The sequence below is a fragment of the Chanodichthys erythropterus genome, chromosome 14 (assembly GCF_024489055.1).
Source record: "Chanodichthys erythropterus isolate Z2021 chromosome 14, ASM2448905v1, whole genome shotgun sequence".
NCBI classification, from domain to species: Eukaryota; Metazoa; Chordata; class Actinopteri; order Cypriniformes; family Xenocyprididae; genus Chanodichthys; species Chanodichthys erythropterus.
In genome coordinates, this window is record NC_090234.1 from 6,176,657 (window position 1) to 6,197,305 (window position 20,649).

Here is a 20,649-nt window from a genome sequence, read left to right on the forward strand (position 1 = left end):
ATTCTAATATGTTAATTTGATGCTCAAGAAACATTTATGTTGAAAACAGATTTGCTGCTTCATATTTCTGTGGAAACCATGTGATATAAAGACGAGAGATGTGTGCTCTCCTGTTAAAGACCGTGACTCTGACGTGTGCACTTTTAAAAAGGCCCTTGCTTATGTATCGTCACTCTTACTCTGATAGCCGTTGAGGGACTTCATGAGCGTCTGAATTATTGATAGTGCTCAGTAGCCGGAGGAGAGGTGTCGAGGAGAGACGTCCCATCTGCTGGAGGATCTGTCCTGTCTCCCTCCATCCAGCAGGACAGAGGAGGAGTAATGCAGGGAGAGATGTTCATATCTGCTCTTTGTGTCTGGGGAGTGTTTCATTATGTCTCTATTACAGAAGCTAAACCTGCTGTCTGAGGCAGCGTCCTCATGAGTGACTGATTAGGGACTGCTCTGCACAGCACATAACTAGTGCACATGTGGATTTTTTAACCCAGTGATTGGGTTGTTTTAAACTGAGATTTGGGTTGTTTTAACCCAGGGATTGGATTTTTTTAACCCAGTGATTGGGTTGTTTTAAACTAAGATTTGGGTTGTTTTAACCCAGGGATTGGATTGTTTTAACCCAACTATTTGGTTGTTTTAACCCAGCGATTGGGTTGTTTTAACCCAGGGATTGGATTTTTTAACCCAGCGATTGGGTTGTTTTAAACTGAGATTTGGGTTGTTTTAACCCAGGGATTAGATTGTTTAACCCAGCAATTGGGTTATTTTTACCCAGTGATTGGATTGTTTTAACCCAGTGATTGGGTTGTTTTTAACCCAGCGATTGAATTTTTAACCCAGCGATTAGGTTGTTTAACCCAGCAATTGTGTTGTGTTAACCCAGCAATTGTGTTGTGTTAACCCGTCGATTGGGTTGTTTTAACCCAGGGATTGGATTGTTTTAACCCAGGGATTGGATTGTTTTAACCCAACGATTTGGTTGTTTTAACCCAGTGATTTGGTTGTTTTAACTCAGCGATTGGATTGTTTTAACCCAGTGATTGGGCTGTTTTAACCCAGGGATTGGATTGTTTTAACCTAGTGATTTGGTTGTTTTAACCCAGGGATTGGATTTTTTTAACCCAGCGATTGGGTTGTTTTAAACTGAGATTTGGGTTGTTTTAACCCAGGGATTAGATTGTTTAACCCAGCAATTGGGTTGTTTTAACCCAGGGATTGGATTGTTTTAACCCAACGATTTGGTTGTTTTAACCCAGTGATTTGGTTGTTTTAACCCAGTGATTTGGTTGTTTTAACTCAGCGATTGGATTGTTTTAACCCAGTGATTGGGCTGTTTTAACCCAGGGATTGGATTGTTTTAACCCAGCGATTGGGTTGTTTTAACCCAGGGATTAGATTGTTTAACCCAGCAATTGGGTTGTTTTTACCCAGTGATTGGATTGTTTAACCCAGCGATTGGGTTGTTTTTACCCAGTGATTGGATTGTTTTAACCCATTGATTGGATTGTTTTAACTCAGTGATTGGGTTGTTTTTAACCCAGCGATTGAATTGTTAACCCAGCGATTAGGTTGTTTAACCCAGCAATTGTGTTGTGTTAACCCAGCGATTGGGTTGTTTTAACCCAGCGATTGGGTTGTTTTAACCCAGGGATTGGATTGTTTTAACCCAGGGATTGGATTGTTTTAACCCAACGATTTGGTTGTTTTAACCCAGTGATTTGGTTGTTTTAACTCAGCGATTGGATTGTTTTAACCCAGTGATTGGGTTGTTTTAACCCAGGGATTATATTTTTTAAGCCAGGGATTGGATTGTTTTAACCCAGCGATTTGGTTGTTTTAACTCAGCGATTTGTTTGTTTTAACCCAGGGATTGGATTTTTTTAACCCAGCGATTGGGTTGTTTTAAACTGAGATTTGGGTTGTTTTAACCCAGGGATTAGATTGTTTAACCCAGCAATTGGGTTGTTTTTACCCAGTGATTGGATTGTTTTAACCCAGCGATTGGGTTGTTTTTACCCAGTGATTGGATTGTTTTAACCCATTGATTGGGTTGTTTTTAACCCAGCGATTGAATTTTTAACCCAGCGATTAGGTTGTTTTAACCCAGGGATTGGATTGTTTAACCCAGCGATTGGGTTGTTTTAACCCAGGGATTGGATTGTTTAACCCAGCGATTGGGTTATTTTTACCCAGTGATTGGATTGTTTTAACCCATTGATTGGGTTGTTTTTACCCAGTGATTGGATTGTTTTAACCCAGCGATTAGGTTGTTTTAACCCAGGGATTGGATTGTTTAACCCAGCGATTGGGTTGTTTTAACCCAGGGATTGGGTTATTTTTACCCGTTGATTGGATTGTTTTAACCCATTGATTGGGTTGTTTTTACCCAGTGATTGGATTGTTTTAACCCAGCGATTAGGTTGTTTTAACCCAGGGATTGGATTGTTTAACCCAGTGATTGGATTGTTTTAACCCATTGATTGGGTTGTTTTTACTCAGTGATTGGATTGTTTTAACCCAGCGATTAGGTTGTTTTAACCCAGGGATTGGATTGTTTAACCCAGCGATTGGGTTGTTTTAACCCAGGGATTGGATTGTTTAACCCAGCGATTGGGTTATTTTTACCCAGCGATTGGATTTTTTAACCCAGGGATTTGGATTGTTTAACCCAACGGTTGGGTTAAATGTTTGCCCGACATGCTAGGCAGTTTTATTTAACTCAACTATTGTTTAAAATGTACTGTATGACTGGCTTAAAATGACAGTTATTTTATTCAGTTGACAGATAAGATGCAGAAAATATACAGTGTCATATCGGTGGCATGCAAACTTTTCCCATACAATTATAACATACATCATATTAGGTCTTTATCTATAAATAATAGCTACCTTTATATTTTAGGAAGGGCATCCGTGTCTTCAGAGTCCATGGCATCAGTCTGTTGTTAAAAGCTCTGCATTATGAGCTCATGTTCTCCTCACAGGACACACGTGCTGCTGCCGAACGACGCGGCATGATTAAGATGCCTACTGTAGCTTTAGGAACAAGCCTCGTGTTGGGAGCTGTAAAATAGGAAATCCATGAGGTTTTGGAACAGAACATATGTGATAAAAGATATTTCAAAGCTGCAGCTACTAAAATGTGTCGTACTTTATCTCTCTCAGTGTAATTTGGCAGAGGGATGAATCAGTTCTTCCTGCACAGTCATAGCTCAGTGTCTCCATTGTCCTCTTCAGCCACACACACACACACACACACTTGTACAGTGTGTTTCCTCTGACCTCCACTGCATTGCAGACACATTAAAGAGTGATTTGTTTTTAGGAATTTGGGAGAGGAAGCAGCGGTGTGGAACAGAGAGAGGGACAGATGACGAGGGTTGAGGGTTTGTGAGTGTGTTTGTGGATCATATTCCCACTGAGGCAGACGCTGAGGTCACAGCAGGTCACATCCACCAACTGACCCTCGTTTTAAAGCTGAAGTGTGTTGTTTCTGTGCTGCTAGAGCATCAAAAAACAGGATTTCAAAAATAATGACTGTTTTCAAACCGGTTTCCTGAACACACTCCCATCTTCCAAACACAGCTTTGGTGAGCAGAAGAGACTCGTTTCAAAATCTGTCACAACCTTGTACTTTTAAACAGTAGTGTACATGCTTACACAATATTCCTAGCTTGAGAAACAACAATTTGTGCTGTGTGTGTGTGTGTGTGTGTGTGTGTGTTTAGACATTGTCTGCATCTCATTAGGATCTATTTGTATATTTTTAAATTTCATTTTGTAGCTGTTGTGTGTAAATGTGCCTTAGTGCGGTCAGTTCCTGTGTGTGTAATTCAGACAGATGGTAGTGTGGTTTAGGTCGGTGGTCTTCCTGCCCCAAACCTGGTGAGGCCAGCCTGTCACACGGCAGAGCAGCTGTGTGTGTGTGTGTGTGTGTTCTGTGGAATCAGTCATACACACCTGCGTTCTCGTCCTGTACATATCACTCACTCTTTTAAAATATACTTCTACGATTTGAAGTACACTCCAAGTGCACATTCACTACAATTAAGTGCACTTCTCTTTCACAAGTTCAAACATGAATCGCAGTGAAGATAAAATTGTATTGGATGGCAAGTATGCACTAAATGCTACATGCTGTACCAGCTCAGTGTCACATGGCCTGTATGTTTCATGTAGTCTCACACTGACACAGTGTGTGTGTCCACAGCTATTAAATGGATTTGTATGGCGTCCTCTGGAGATGTTTGGTGTTTAATGTCAGTGCTGGGCCGCAAACGTACCAGAGAGTCCCGCCCTAATCACCCATTCAGACAGAGCAAAAGAGCCCATTCATATGATAATTCACCTTCATACAGCCGCTTGGTCCATTTATTTTCAGTTTTAGGGTTTAATGCCTTTGTGACCAGTAAAATACGACACAAACACAACGACAACAATACAAAGCACTCATCTTGCATATTAACACATGCTAACACTCGTCTACTGTGGCTGCTGTGCCACCTTCACTCATGATTGACACAACCTGTCAGATCACTGCGATTTACTTACTGCTTCATGAGTGAGTTACATTTTTAAACCTAACCTTATTTCCTGTCTGAACGAGAAGAGCCAAACACACAGCTAACTTAGCCAGATGCTAACTGCTGCAGAGTGTATGTGTGCATCAAAATGAAAACCAAGATTTTATACAAACCCAATTCCGGAAAAGTTTTTTTAAATTTGAATAAAATGAAAACTAAAAGACTTTCAAATCACATGAGCCAATATTTTATTCACAATAGAACATAGATATCATAACAAATGTTTAAACAGAGAAATTTTATCCACTTTTATCCACTAATTGAGATCATTTCAAATTCGATGCCTGCTACAGGTCTCAAAAAAGTTGGCACGGGGGCAACAAATGGCTGAAAAAGTAAGAAATTTTGAAAAGATTCAGCGGGGAGAACACCTAGCAACTAATTACATGAATTGATATCAGGTCTGTAACATGATTAGCTATAAAAGGGATGTCTTAGAGAGGCAGAGTCTCTAAGGTGTAAAGATGGGCAGAGCTGTGAAAGAGTGTGTAAAAAGATTGTGGAATAATTGCAAAGGCTTTGCAAATCTCATCATCTACAGTGCACAACATCATCAAGAGATTCAGAGAAACTGGAGAAATCTGTGCGTAAGGGATAAGGCCGAAGATCTTTATTGGATACCCACGGTCTTCGGACTCTCAGACGACACTGCATCACTCATCGGCATGATTGTGTCAATGACATTACTAAATGGACCCAGGAATACTTCCAGAAACCACTGTCGGTAAACACAATCCGCCGTGCCATCTGCAGATGCCAACTAAAGCTCTATCATGCAAAAAGGAAACCATATGTGAACATGGTCCAGAAGCGGCATTGTGTCCTGTGGGCCAAGGCTCATTTAAAATGGACTGCTAGACGAGTCCAAATTTGACATTCTTGTTGGAAATCATAGACGCCGTGTCCTCCGGGCTAAAGAGGAGAGAGTCCTTCACGCGTGTTATCAGTGTTCTGTTCAAAAGCCAGCATCTCTGATGGTATGGAGGTGCATAAGTGCATACGGTATGAGCAGCTTGCATGTTTTGGAAGGCACTATGAATGCTGAAAGGTATATAAAGGTTTTAGAGCAACATATGCTCCCCTCCAGACGATGTCTGTTTCAGGGAAGGCCTTGTGTATTGCAGCAGGACAATGCAAAACCACATACTGCAGCTATTACAACAGCAAACATTTGTTATGTAACAGGCATCGAATTTGAAATGAGCTCATTTTGTGCATAAAACTGTAAAATTTCTCAGTTTAAACATTTGTTATGTTGTCTATGTTCTATGGTGAATAAAATATTGGCTCATGTGATTTGAAAGTCTTTTAGTTTTCATTTTATTCAAATTTAAAAAACGTCCGGACATTTCCGGAATTCGGGTTGTAATAATTAGGGATTGACAATATTACCAAAATCTTATGCTTGGCAAGATTTGATATCTTTATGTGTACTTGACCATTTTATGAGCAACAAGTTGCAAAAAAGTACTAAATTTCGAGAGAGGCCATTGTTTCGGGTGTGTGCACACAGAAAGCCGTCTGTGAGACCAACACTATCTCACAACCAGTTCATACATATTTTACGAGGTGGCTAATTCATATGAATTCGTATGATTTGGTTGACGGGTAGGTTTAGGGGGGGCAACTTGTAAAATATGTAAGAGAATGCAAGAATTATACTCAAATATATTTTTGCTAAATCTTATGTATTTTACGGGTAGCCAACTCGTCAAATGCGTACAAATTGCTGTGAGATTGGGTTGGTCTGACAGCATGCAAGTACTGAATTGAGTTCTTTTTGCATCTTATTGTGCTTGAACAACTTAAAATTACTTGAGATAAAGCTAATTTGGTGAATTTTGGTGTCTTTGAGCTCTTTTATCGTGACACGTGTTTCACAGGACTCGTACCCGAGCGCTTCACATCACAAGTGCAGTGCTTACCAGGTGAGGTATCAGAAAAGCCATATGGAGTTGGTTATGTGATGCAAATGTCAAAATTTATTAGATTATAAATCACACACTATGGAAAAAAAAAAAATGTTTTAAGCTCTTAATAAGTCTTTATAAATTGATAATCTGCCCCTGTAATCATGTGTGAAAAGTTGTTGGTGTTTTACCGACACTATTATGTGCACAAATGTAGGTGTTTCCAATGAGCTTATGTTGCAAAAGACTGTTTATAATCGTTTGGCTCTGGCAGCGGATCTGGATTTGGTATTCTGCAAAGAGTGAATTATTATCACCCACAATTTTAAAAACATTTTTTATTATTATTGAAAAGCAGCCAATGGGTGTGTGTGTGTGTGTGTTGGGCGGCCGCTCTTCTTTTGTGTTCCCCAGTGTGACAGCAATCCCAGCAGCCCCGTCTCCCCTTCAGTGTAAACGCCCTAATTACTCCTGTAGCAAACGAGAGAAAGACAGAGAGGAAGTTAATGAGAAGTGGGGGGGGGGTTTGAAAATAGGCTTCCTGCCTCCCTCTTCCCCCCTTTCTTTCCCTCTTTTTATCTTTCATTCCCTGTCTGCCTAAATCCCTCTCCATCTCTCCTTCCTTTCGGCTGTTTTCTCCTCTCTCGTGTTCTTACCTTCCTGTCTCTCACCCCCCAAAATGTCTTTTATTTTGCCTTCGCCAATTTGCATATTTTACAGATTTTCTCAGTGAGGGAATCCATCTGGAATAGCTGGAATTCATATGCAGAGCATAATCAGTGTCTTATTCACAGAAGCGCGTGTCTGTCGTGCATGAGAAACGACACATTTGTATTGCTGATTGCATCTCTGCGGCACGTCTTGTAAATGTCGATGTCTCTGAGGATAGAGTCAAAGGGTGCAGACGTGTCGTGAAGCGCCGAGGATAAATGATCCTGGGTGAGAAGGTCTATTCCCACTCTTTCTTTTCCTTCTCTTTATCTAAACCATCAGCTTCCTTTTCTGTGAATACCTCCACTCACCCTCCTTTGTGTATATCAGCCTTAATGTTGCCTAATTGATGTTCAGCTATTCATTAAAGGGTCTGATGGTCCCTCTGTCTTCCCTCAGGACTCAAACTCATTCCCTGTTTTCACTGAAGTGACATTATGATCACACACACATCATCTGTGTTCGGTACCTGTCTCACGTACCTGCTCTCTTTTGGTTTATCTCATTGCATGATGGTTTTCATAATGCCTTAAAATATACATTGTAAATGTTGTTTTTTGACTGAATCACTCGATATTGAGAAGCTCTTCAGGTATTTGAGCTTGTTCAGCATTTAGCAACTGTTTTGAAGCTTTTGAAAGGTAGTATGTTAATATGTATGTTTACATATATGTACATCGTCACGTGAACAACCAGTCAATGAATCAGACACAACAAAGGAATGGCTCCCGGTTCAGTGGTTCAGTTCCAGTATCCGCTCCAGAACACAAACTATTCTGGTGGACTTTGGGTTTTGTGATTGACATGTGAAAGAACATGTTCATAAGAGTCATTTATTCGCAATTCAGACATCACAACTCTTTGCACTCATGGAATGATATCTTATAGAGCTGAATGATTCATTGTTAAAAGATCGCAATCTCGATTCAAACACCTTATTCCTAAATGACAATGATTCGGCTCTGTCTGTTCAACCTTTACAAGTACGATCACAGCAAACATTATGATCTGTGTTGGTGCTGCCGCTGACCCAGAGACACAATATCATTATTTCTGAGTTACAATAATTCAAAATATCACAGAAGTACTGGGAAAAAAGTTTATAGTTCGGATATAAAAACTGATGTTTACAGTAGTGAACAAAATAGAGTGAATCACCTTTTGCACGTAACTTCAATCTTCAAATACAGATTGGATAAATTACATTATTACACCAGTAGATGACGACAAGTGACTGTTAAAATGTGTTTGTCATTGAATCACTGAGTCATTCAAGAGATTATTTTAAAAATGCTGATTCATCCAATAATGAAACAAGTGAAATCTTTATGAGTGAGGCGTTGAATCATTCATTCAAGAGATTTGGTCAAAAATGCTGATTTATCTAGTAACGAAACAAGCAAAGTCTTTATGAGTGAGTCGTTGGATCATTCATTCAAGAGATTTGTTCAAAAACTCTGATTCATCCAGTAATGAAACAAGCGAAGTCTTTATGAGTGAGTCATTGAATCATTCATTCAAGAGATTCGTTCAAAAACGCTGATTTATCAAGTAATGAAACAAGCGAAGTCTTTATGAGTGAGTCATTGAATCATTCATTCAAGAGATTCGTTCAAAAACGCTGATTTATCAAGTAATGAAACAAGCGAAGTCTTTATGAGTGAGTCATTGAATCATTCATTTAAGAGATTAGTTCAAAAACGCTGATTTATCAAGTAATGAAACAAGTGAAGTCTTAATGAGTGAGACAGTGAATCATACATTCAAACTGATTTTATAAATAATTAATTCAAATTAATTAAATATCTTAAATAATCAACAGTATTTAACATTTTGTCCGAATCTGTAATAAATTAACATGTTATTTTGTTTAGCTGTCTGTTCAGAATGGTGGGAGAATTGTGATCTCTATTTTAACCAAAAAAAAATTGTGATTCTCAATTTATCCAGAATCGTGCAGCTCTAATATCTTATGAAACTACATACATTTTCTCAGCTATTGTCAATGTCGGCCAGATTTTTAATGATTGACTCAAACTTTTATGGTTGCACTTATTTACAAGAACATTCAATTGATTATAAGATGTGTTATAATGGTTTATGAATAATGATCCATATGATACACCATCTGCAGATCCCATGTATGGCTTGATTCTTCTCGCTAAAGCTTGTTAAATCTGATTAACCGGTGGCGCCTACACTGTGTTTATGCTTCAGGGCGTGTGTGTGTGTGTGTGTGTGTGTGTGTGTAATTAGACAGTGCTCTTGCTTTAGAGAGGATCTAGCACTTGTGTTTCACACTTTGACTGAGAAGATTAGATGGAAATCTTGCATTGTGTGTTTACAGACTTAAGACTTAATGATCATGTTTGGCCATACAGAACATCTCAAAGGGTTCTTGCTCTCTGACTCGTCTAGAAACATCTCAAAAATAAGATTTCATGCTGAATCCAGCACAAACGTTAGCTTGAATTTTCATGTCCATTTAGTCAAATGTGTAATAGAACTGAACGAACAGCATCTTGAGCTTCTTGCGATGTTTTCTTTGACAAAACATGTGACTTGTCACATTTAGCTGTGTTTCCAGTATGTCTGGTATTCCGCTGCGTTGGGTGGTGGTCGCACTAAAACAGATATGAGAACACTGCTCTCTTTCTCTCCCTAACAAGATCACACAATGTCAGCGTGTCAGCGAAGGGTCAATAGTCTTTTCGGCTCTGGATTCCTCACCAACACTGGATGAGAAGCCTATGAATGCAGCTCCTGTGTCCTGGATGCTTTTTGACAGGGCAGGTGTGTCATGTGTAATGTGAATGTTTGTTATGTATCTGAGTGTGTGCTTGTTTATATGTAAATAATGGATTCGGTTAGAACAAAAAATGCTTTACAGCCTGACAGGAAGCATCGTAGAACCTTTCTAATCTCATCAAAGAACATTTTATTGTCTAGTTCTTTTTTAAAAAAAATCTATGTTCTGCTGCTCTTAATGGATAATTGACCCCAAAAAATGAGAATTCTGTCATCATTTACTCCTCATGCCGTTTTTCCATGGAACACAAATGGAGGTTTTAAAGAATGTTCCGTTTTTGTCCATATAATAAATCTGAACAGGCACAGATGCTGTCACGATCCAAAAATGACAAGAAAGAATCATGTGATACTCATGGCAAGTCATTATGTGCTGAAAGTCTTGCATCTGTTAATCTCATTTGCATTCACATATATTCAAATATGGCAAATCAGTGATGATGAAACCATTATTTGTTGCATTTCTTGACAATGTGAATATGTCGAGGTGAAAATAAGCAAGATTTTCAGTGAATACTAATAATAATAATAGTAATAAACGCTATTTTTATATATCACATTTAAAGGTACCTTCTCAATGCAATTTACACAAGGACACGAAATATATATATATATATATAACCCTAAAATATTGATGAAAAGAAAAGATTAATTTACAAGAGACATGTATATCAGAAAAGAATTATGATAACACTGTAAAAAACGGTTTTCTTAACATTAGTTAATTCATTAGGCTTCATAAATGAACTATGAAAAATATCTTTACAGCATTAATTAATTTTGCTTAATGTTAATTTAGACATATGCTAATACATTTTAAACAGTTAAAGCTGAAAAGAACATTAGTTAATGTATTATGAAAAAAAAAATACTTATAAAAGTTAATTTGACTGAACTAATTTGTTTTTTTAAGTTTGTCCAACTCAAACCAATTCATTATTTTGAGCGTTAGGGTTTACAGTGTGGAAAACTGTTGTAAAAAGTTGTCGATCATTGAAGGCTCATAATAACTAAGTTAACAAATGAACCTTTCTGCAAAATGTTACAAATAAATAATAAAACATAATACAATATCAAAACAGTCAAGTTAAATAACATTATTCTCATTTTTGGAGCTTGACAGCATTCAAACACATTCACATTCACTATATGGTGAAGAACAGTTTTAAAAATTCTACAAAACAAGTTTCTCATGGACGAAAGTTAGGTTTTCATGACTGTTGCTGTAGTCTTAGTACTTGTTTAAGATCTTGTTTAATCCATATAGCAAAAATAAGAAGAATCTTGATAGGCTGCTGATCTGAAGGTGCTGTAAAGATCCTCTGAAGAGCCTTTATCTGTGTGAGTGTGTGATGGACGGTGGGGGTTGGAGTGTTTTCTAATCCGTCAGGCTGGCTGGGCTCTGTGTCGACCTGGGAGGAGAGGGGAGGAGAGGAGAGGAGGGGAGGGGTAACTGAGAAAGAGAGAGAGCTGAGGTTTGGGGGGAGGAGGACAGACGGGAGGAAATGTGTGCAAGAGAGAGATAGAGACAGCAAAGGTTTGCACACTTCTCTCTGAGAGGAAACAAAGAGCTTCTAAAGCTCAAGCGACTGACTTCAGCTCCTGACGCTGTCCGCCGGCCCGGCCTGACCTCAGCGTGGAGCTCCGTGCCTGCTTCTCCTTCCCGTCTGGACTCTTGTTAGGGGGAACAGCCTGTGGTTGGACGAGCTGAGGGCACGTGCGCCGGCACTGCTGCTGACTCCACTCTGAGCTCGGCTGCCAGACAGACACAAATCCACTCTGGAGCGGAGAAACTCATGCTTTGGGCTTTCTTTCAGAGAGTCGGACTGGATTCAGCGCTCCGGATGAGCGTTTCACACCTGCGCCGGCGAGATGCGCTGATCGAGTGGTGAGTGGGTGATGATGGGAAACTTTGACAGACCGTAAAAAGCTGCAACCTGCGATTGTCACCTTAAAGAGCTACAAAAAAAGTGTAGGATTTACCTTGAAACAATTTTCACTCAGAAATTGCTTGAACGTTTTACAAATAATGATATAGGAATGGCAAGTAACACATTCAATTTTGAAGTAGAAAGATTGAAATGGTGTATTTCAGTAATCTTTGTTTTAATTACAACTTCAAACAATGATTTTTACTAATCTGATTTAACCCCTAAATATTAGTTTTGTTGATATGAATGCATGTGTTTAGTTTGATTCAGTGATGTTCAATGTTTTTGACTTAAAACCAGTAAAGTTAGATGTCAATATTTTTTGGATACCAGTGTTTTCTATCTTATATATTGCATTGTCAGAGGAAAATATTATTGCTCCTTCATAACTTACACTGTAAAAGGTGAAAATAAAAGAAATACCATTTCAGACTTTCTACTTCAGATTCAGTGTGTTAATTATTAAATGTACTAGCAAGCTCTGAGTGGAAACTGATTTGACACCAGATTGTTTTTCCAGTGTAGGAGGCTTGATTGTGTTCTCAGTCATGTTTCATAAATATATGACACACATGAGACATACAGTGAGAATATGGTGGATAGTAAAGCAGTAATCTGCTCTCTGTTTAACTGCATTGCTGTGCTGGAGGAACAGTTGAGATCTCATTTGTGAGCAATGTTTGTGATGTTAGATCAGTAACTGTTTAATGATGAAGGAATGCAGGGCTTTTTCTAAGTCTTTTAAATCAAGCTGATTATTAGTCATCTGTGCTAGCAGGGGTCTTTCACGTGTTTTCTGTCAGAAAAGTTCACTGGCAGGAGTTTGTGTAAACGGCAGTAATCAGTCGCAGTTTGTCCCGCTGTGCGCGATCAGCAGAGACGGGGTTGGCAGTGATTCTGCCAGGCTGGCACCGCCGTGATCAGTGCCAGCGGGGAGAGTGGGTGTGGTGGGCATCAGACGTGCGCTTCATTATTGTCTGCAGATCATTATTTGATGATGTTTCACACAGACCTATTGTTTTCATCTCATGTTGTGCTGGTGTTCTGCTGTACTGCCATTATTCACTGCTTTTGTGATCTAAGCTGTGTGTGTGTGCGTGCGTGGGTGTGGGTGAGTGTGTGTGTGTGAGAGAGAGTTTTGGGGGATGGTGGTGAGAAAGAGTGTGAGAATTCTTGTTTATTGGTTTTGTTTATTATTTGATATTGCAAAGATTTATTTATATAGCTTATTTATATGTAGTGAAAATGTTAAACTAATCTGTTTATGTCTAAACGGACATCAATTTCACCTTGTACTTCAGTTTGTAAAAATAAATAAATTAATAAATTGTTGCAGTTTTGACAGCAAGCATACTGTACAATAGACTCTCATTATAAATGCACTTCTTTTTTTATATGTTGACAAACCTGTCAGAAAGATTTTCTGTAGTAATTGCCAACATGTCACAGATGCTGTCAGTAGATATTAACTTGTTTTGAACCCAAAACACTCTTTTAACACTGAGCTTTTGTTGCATGAGTTTACTGTATCATTATTAAAGGGGTGGCTGATTATGATTTCACTTTTTTAAACATCTGCAAAGTTACGACACTCAAAGTTCAATGCAAAGGGAGATATTTTCTTTTACAGAAATCGCTGTAGGACTACAACAAACAGCTAGTAGGGACTACAACGAGCTTCTTCCCTCGTTGGTGACATCACAAACCCCAAATTTACATAAACTCCGCCCCCGAGAACACTTGATGCTTTAGAGAAGAGGAAGAGTTGTTGTAGTAGAGTGTTGTTGTCATGCCGTCATTTTACGCCGGACTGCTTCACAAACGAGGATCAATTCAACACTGGATTTGCACAAAAGATGACAGCACATGCTAGTGGATGAGTTGAATCAACTCCACAGCAACTACATCAATTTATCCAGTAACCATTCAGAAACGTCCAGTTTCATTCTAAAAGTTGTAACTTCCTCCTGAGTCTCTCCATCAGTGTCGACTCCAGTTTGAACAATGTAAGGCTGAACACCGTTACTGACAATCCTCATTTTAGCTGCGTGAGATTCTCCAGCTTTGTTGTTGTTGAGCTATTAAAGCTCCGCCCTCTTCTGGAGCAGCAGCTCATTTGCATTTAAAGGGACACACACAAAAACGACCCAAATGAGGCAAATTTGACAAGCTATAATAAATTATCTGTGGGGGATTTTGAGCTGAATCTTCACAGACACATTCTGGAGACACCAGAGACTTATATTACATCTTGTGAAAGGGGCATTATAGATCCCCTTTAAGATCCTGACACTTTCTATCTTCTGAGTCTTACGGTGAAGATTTGTCATGCTGATACTGTATGTGTGATTGGACTGAATACAGACATGAGCAGCTCCTGCTTCCATAGTGATGGTCCATGTCTAAATGCTGCCTAATGGCCGGCCCCTCCCACTCATTCCCAGGGGTCCGGGCTCTCTGACGGCGGGGCAGGGGCTGTTTATAGTGATAGGGCTCACAGAGACGGCAGCAGAGGACACTAGGGATGACGGCAGCCGTTGGGAGGTGAAACCCATGTGACCGGTGAGATATCTGTCTGAAATATGTGCACCTGCGCTGGATTGTGTGTTTGTGTTTGTGCTTGTGTGTGTGTGTCACGTCTTTGAAGGCAACGTGTTCTTATTGTGGATTAAACAAAGCTTTTGGGATTTCCTCAGAAGCGTAAACGTACAATAATAACTCATGAGATGTGCTCATATCTTAAGAGAGTGTCTTCTTACTAGACTTGTACTATTTTTTGTGTAGATTTAATATTGAAGTGTGCAATTTCTGCTCTACACTAAAAAAAAATGCTGCAGAAACAATTTTCAATCAGAAAATGCTAGTAAATTAACTCTTTCCCCGCAAATGACGTGTTTTTCCGGCAATACATGTTTTCACTGTTATAGGGCAAGGGGCACCGTTACGCATCTTCTGAAATAGTACAGAATCTCCAGATCCAAAAACAAGTAAACTAGCGTGATCATGAAACAAAATTGGGTGAAATGTTGAACTCATGATGGACTGGATCTGCTCCATCTGTGTTTTCATCATGTAGGCAGCTGCAGTGTTAAAAAATGCAGAGTTTAACTGTACAATGACTGCTAAAAATGACAACAAAGCCAGCAAAGATTGCAGTTCAGTCTCCATGTTATTGTTTACACGGTCGTCAAGGATACGCAGAGCAAACGTGGGCAGCCATGCCATCATTTTCAGAAGTCTCCGTTTTGGTGCATTTATACTGAAGGTCAATCCCGGCATTTTCAAACTAAAATAGTCTCTGCGGCATTTTCGGAAGTCTCAGTTTCCGAGGTTCGGAAACGCTGGCGTAATGTAAACGACAGGTATAACCGTAACAAAACATATGCGTTTTAAAACAAAAACACACTAGTGTAAACAGGGCCATAGTCTGAAGCTAAACTAATCTTTGACCATCATATACAACGAGATTTTCTGTGAAATCCATTAATTCCGACTGTACAAAACCTGCAGACTGGCTCTGACTTATGGCACTGGAGCAAAAGTCACGCTAGAAATTTTACATTCCCAGAACATTCTCAGAACGTACCCACTGGTGTTAAGGACGTCGTCTAGTAATGTTCCCAGTACGTTCATAGATGGTCACGATGTGAAGTTCTTTTAAGGTTTGGAGAACGTTATTTGGTGGACCTTCAGGGAACATTCAGGACGTTCTGGGAATGTTTAGGGGACTATTACTATAGGACGTTCTGATAACTTCCCAAATGTCCTCTTTGTAACGATCTTGCGCAACCATAAAATAACCAAAATATAATGTCCCCCTAAACTCATATCAGGAACGTTATTAAATGACCAACAGAGGACCATGTGGGAACGTTCATTTAATGTCCCAAATATCCTCATTGTAACGTTCTTATGTGACCATAAAATAACCAAAAGAGAACGTCCCCCTAAAGTCATATAAGGAACCTTGAACTGCAGCATTTTCATTACCAAAAGAGGATGTTTTAGGAACGTCCCTAATGTTCTGTAAAGGTTCGGAATTTTTGTCACCTTTAGAGAACTTTTAGGGAACGTTGCACAAGGTCACGAGAATGATGCCTTCTACGTGGGGCAGTTTATTCCAGCCCTAAACTTGAATATGAGAAAGTATTTTAACATAAAAAGATTGTCTGGAATAGACTAATGCTTCCACGTGTTGGCTGGGAGTCATTAGTGGACATAATTCTATAGTTCCATAGGTCTGTAACCTCTGGGAATTGCAAGTTATTGTCCTATGAAATTGATCTTTCTGGTGGGAAAGAAGTGCTGTCTGTCAATTACTCTTTAGCTCTGGGAGTTTTGTAGCGGCTCAAAATGTCACCAGAGCAAGATGGAGTGGCACCTGTAAATGAGAGTCAGCGGGCACTTCTTCTCTCCAGAGTTTCTCATTCCCACTAGAATGAGAAATTACTCGTCAGGACAGAAATCTGGGTCAGTCTCTGACTGGAATGCACATAAATACACGTCTGGTGTGTGGTGAAAACATAATGGAGATGGAGAAACGAGACTGAGAGGAGCATTTGAAATAGTGAGTGATGGATAACAGACAGCAGTCACAGTAATGATGATGATGATGATGATGGCAGAGGAAAGAAAGAGGCAATCGAGGCTTGGGTTGGATATACAGTGTCCTAGGGGTGCAGTAATAAAATTTTAGCCCTGTTACTGGGCCGAAACACAATCTGTGCCCGCAGGAACTCTGAAAAAGGAAGTGGCTAATTTGATTACGCTTTATGTAGAATTCTGCAGATTCCCCCACAAAATTAGCACTGAAAATCCAAAAAAAACAAAAAAAAAACAATTCCATCTTTGATCCCTTGTGAAAAAGTGCTCTTAATTGTATTGAATGTGCACTTGTATTGTAGTGTACCTCAAATCTTACAAGTATATTGTGACGAGCAGGGCCTCTCACGGAGGAGCCCCGGAAGCATAAAACGGGGAGCGACGACAGTGGAGGACGAGAGAGGACCAGGCCTGGATTTTTTGTTGTGTTTTATTATGTTTGTGTGGCCGGCAGACGTCCGTGAGGTTCTGCCGGCATTACTTTCGTTTTGTTCTTTGTTTATTTTATATTAAAGTATATGTTGAACGTTCGCCGGTTCCCGCCTCCTTCTTCCCGTATCAACAAACTGTCTTACATATATTTTCAAAAAGCCATACTTTATAATATAATATAATGAAATAAAAGGCCACTTAAGTGCACTTAAAGAGAGTCGCTTTCATGAATGTTTACACACTTAAGTACACTTTATACATTTTCGTTTAACTGCAGTTAACATGCAGTGACGTGTCTGAAAACATTACATTCAGTTCACACTTAAGTACATTCTTATAAAGCATATTATTTCCATAATAAGTACTCTGTTTTATGCTAAAGTGCACTTCTTTTCACAAGCCACAAGTCATTGGCCAATACTAACACAATTGTAGAATTATTTCATTTTTACTAATTTTTATTTGTTTATCTCTTCGATCACATCATTTGATTAATGTGTAATAATTTTTTTTTTTTTGAATATCTTGTTTCACTCACTAATTAGGGATGCACTAATATGAAACTTTTGGCTGATACCGATAACCGATAATTCTTTATATTTGAAATCCGATAACTGATATACTTGCCGATAAATCTAAATTCAATTTTTTATATAATTTTTGAGAGCCTGATTACAAAAACAAAAGTCGCACCATTAAAAGCCATGTCCCAAAAACACAATTATAATTTTCTCATTATAATATTATGTTGCCTATATGACAGACTTGAGCTGTTCATGTTGAACTTAACTGTATTTTCCTTTTTGAAGTGATTTCAGTCATATTTCAAGCAATTCAAAACCATCATGGTGAACAGTGCGCAAGTGTCTCAGCTGAAGGAAATAATCCATTATTTATCTGCTTTAATATATTGGCCAAATTTTCTTTTTGGACGATAACCTTAAAAAATGAACATATATCGGCTTATCATCATGTTTTGTGGTTGTGAATGTAATTTCATGTTGACTTTTAGGTATGAATCAATAATATTTTGTGATTGGTCAGTTGGTGCCTCCCCAGTTTATCATATTGTCACAAACTGTAGGCTCGTATTTGAAGTCAGAATTTCGCCTCTTCTGTGTGTGTGTGTGTGTGTGGCAGCTGAGGCCACCTGACTGTGTCCCCATCAGCCGCTAATGGCCAGTTCTTATGGTTTGATGTGGAAGGGATGTGCACCTGATCCCCATCCTTACCGCCGTCACCTCTTACTCACCGCACACACGGGGGCAGATCATTGACCTTTGACTTTTATCTTCAAGCGCTCTGAACTCGAGAATCATTTAAAGCTCTTGCTGTGGGGCTGGACATTAATCACATCTTCCCATTGTTCATCTTAGCATCTCTATTGATTGCTAAATACATTTTTTGATAGTAGTGGTAGTGGTCAACCGATATGTTTGTTTTCTACGGTCAGAGTAGGGTGTGTCCAATGGCCAGTGTGAAGGTGCAGTCAGACTCTGTAATTGTTTGCAGGGAAAAAAGGTCAATTGTCTATAGTAGTGTAGCGACGCATTCACACAGAAGTCACTTCCAAACCAAACTGCTTTCTGTTGATCATTGAGCTGAATTCATGCGAACTTTAAGCAGATTCTTATTTAAATGACTGCGAAATTTGGCCAAACAATGGTAAATGTGAGCACACCATAATACTGATGTAATATACAGATGAATAAAACATTTTGAATGATTAATGGCGAGTTATGTCATGCCCATATGTCTGGGCAATATGTCATCTATCAGTAAGTAAGAATGTGAATACAGAAACTGATTTGGAAACTGGATCATGAAATGTTGCAAGCTAGATTCGAACTCACACCACCTGCACAAGCTCACTGTAAGAGCAAATGCCAGGCCACAGTTCAAGTCTTCATGCTTTTTTCTGACTCATTCATCTGTATAGATTATCATGTTGGTTAGTGGTTAATATTGGATATATATTTTTAAGACTTAGCGGTATTGATTGATGTTGACCATAAATTGGCCTGTAGTGAATATTTAATTGTACATGCTCGTTTACCCTGTTTTTACATTTACATTACTTTTGCCATCATCTAGCACTCTCTTAAAATCATTAATAATTTATTAACACTCTCAAAAGGAATTTCCACTTTTGATGCTGTGCATTGAAATGTTGCGACTAAATTCACTCGTAGCATTTGATTTTAGATTTTTTATTCATTTAGATAAAATATTGTAAAATATGGCGAATATCAACCATTTATCATTTATTTGCCTTAACATTAAACAGAATAACAGCTTATTGGCTGATAGATTTTTAGTTTTTAGTGTTTTATTTTTAATTTATCTAGACAAAATAGCATATCATTTTAATAGGTTTGGATTAGGGGTTACAGTTAACCATGTAACAAACTAATTGCAAGTACTTTGAAGGTAATTGTAATGAACTGACATGTACATATTTTAATAAGTATATTGTATCAAATGTATAAGGACATTTAATTTAATATAAAATGTGATCCAGTATTCTCTATGGAAGAAAATGAATGCCAAATGTTTTTGACATTGTATTTTCAGGGCTTGCATTTTAAAATGTGTGTGAAATGTTTTGAATTGAAATATTCACAGCTTAAATATACAACCATGTTGGATTTCAGCCCATAAAAACAAGCCCTAAAAATACAATGCATTAAAATGCAAGCACAGTTAATGCAATGCATATTTTTTTCAAGTAATGCAATTCAACAAGCTTTTTTGTTTCAAAAACATTTGGCATTAATTTTCTTCCATAACTCTGTGTCTCAGCATGACTCTGGCCTGCATGAGCGAAGGTCTCCTGTAACAGAAGAAGGCAGTTCAGAGAGGTCTGTGGGCAGGAGAATAGCCCTCCATTGTGTGTCTGCGGCCGTGTTGCACCGCGCTCTGCGTTTGAGCAGACAATGCATGCGTCAGGTCTGCTACAGTACCGCATTGTGTGCATGATCCACATCTCGCGCTGGAGACAGTAGACCTCTCACTCATGATGGTGACTCAGGGGCATCTGAACACACTGGCAGCAGTGTCCATCTGCTGATCACACCTCTGCTGTCACCCGCTCAACATCTCAGTCACTTTGTTTGTCTGTGAACTTCTTGCAGACAAATCTTGTTTCTAGCCTTCGGCGTCAACTTTGCCATATCTTTAAGGTAAAATGATGGGCGTTGTGATGGCAGGTTAGACATTTTGATTTGTTACCCAGCTGTTTGAGTGTTATGTTTTCCCAGCGCCCCCCTCCCGGTGTTGCGCGGAGGTTTTTCTCATCCTCTCCGGGCGGCTGGGAAAGGCTCGGGGAGGGGAATGTGTCAGAGACTGTTTGGGAGCCTCACTTTTCTTTAGTGGTGTCAGTCAGCAGGGCCGTGGCCTCCACGCTGAATCAATATGGCTTTTGTTAGAAGAGAAAAAGCTTCTTTAGATGCTGGGATCTTGGAGTGAAGCAGGGTGATGCAGGATAACAAGGGAATAAGCATCCCGACACAAGGCTTCAACATTCCCAAACTGCACCAGTGTGACACTTTTCTCAGCCTCAAAGTTATTTTTCGCCACATCTCTCATTTAGCGGTTATCGGCCTCGAGATGAAAAATTATAAGCTTAACGGTATCTGGGTCTGATCGTGGGTTTCTTGTCAATAAATCCCAGCT

At 39.1% G+C, this 20,649-nt stretch overlaps 1 protein-coding gene across 5 annotated transcripts in view; it reads left to right on the forward strand.

Annotated features, from left to right (window-relative positions):
- dip2a (disco-interacting protein 2 homolog A) overlaps window positions 1-20,649 on the forward strand; it is a 157,483-nt gene that overhangs the window by 68,628 nt on the left and 68,206 nt on the right. For 2 of the 5 annotated variants that reach the window (XM_067410499.1, XM_067410498.1), the window contains exon 1: window positions 11,538-11,897. The exons of the other annotated variants lie outside the window; for them this stretch is intronic. The gene's annotated coding sequence lies outside the window, so the exon portion shown is untranslated. Of the gene's footprint in view, window positions 1-11,537; window positions 11,898-20,649 lie in introns of those variants that run through there. 5 annotated transcript variants of the gene reach the window in all.